Raw genomic sequence first — 1,096 nt, 5'->3', positions numbered from 1 at the left:
ACATGGTGATCAGTACTACAACCTGTCTGCAGGTCACATCAACACCAAAAACTATACACACCACACATTCCAGGGCAAAATTAACAGCTTTCAAAATACATGCAACTTATAAAGTCGATACGACAACACCTATACAACCTAAAAACCAGATCTATTAAAGCATCATCCAAATTACAGGGAAAATCACCGGCATTCATCTTGTCCGGACTGGATGATCTACCCATTGAGATCTACAGACCTAAAATCTGTCAAACCAAATCTACAAGACACATGAACAAAAATTAGGGCTCTGACTTATTTCAGAAACGAAGCACGCCATACAAAGCAAAACTCTTACCGGCAAAACACAAAATCCACCACGGAATCCAGTATCACTGTCGCCAACTGCTCGTTCAAGACCAAAAGAACCCTAGCGACTCTAGCCTGAGACAGCAAGAGAGCAATAGCTTAGAAATAGAGGCAAAATCTGTACATAAGAGGATGCAAGGGAAGTCGATGGAAGAGCAAAAGGAGCAAACACAGCACCCAGATCTCCACCCCTGGGGTTCAACCCGCCGGCCGACGCTCCCGTGGCGAAACAGGAGAAGCAACTTCTCTACAAGAAGAGAAGAAGAGGGGAACGAAGAAGGAATCAATTTGGGGAGGGAGCCGAGCGAAACGGGGGACAGATAAGGTTAAAAGCTGAGTGGGAGAAAACCGACGGCCAAAGCCCACAACCGTGGCGAAGCCCACTATCTCTGGGTAGTTACCAAAGATAATAGCAAAAATTAAATACAATAAAAAATTAAATACAAATAAAAAATAATATAGAGGGAGAAAACAAATGGCTAAAGTACAAATAATAACTCACAATAGTACAATAAAAATTATCAAAAAAGTACAAATGAAATAATAATTCATAACGGTGCTGGTTACTCTGCCCCCCCCCCCCACACACACACACGAACCCACACACCCCTAAAAGATAGATAATGGGGGCAAGTCCATACAAGGAAGATGTGCCAATACAACTATGCCCCTCGGTGCAGTACGGGGGCAAGTCATCTTACGGACTCACCTCCGCATGCGACGCCGCGGCAAGCCGCGTCGTCGCCTG

Source organism: Triticum aestivum, chromosome 7A, assembly GCF_018294505.1.
Source record: "Triticum aestivum cultivar Chinese Spring chromosome 7A, IWGSC CS RefSeq v2.1, whole genome shotgun sequence".
NCBI lineage: Eukaryota > Viridiplantae > Streptophyta > Magnoliopsida > Poales > Poaceae > Triticum > Triticum aestivum.
The sequence above is the reverse complement of the archived record's forward strand: the minus strand, read 5'-3'. Positions refer to the sequence as shown.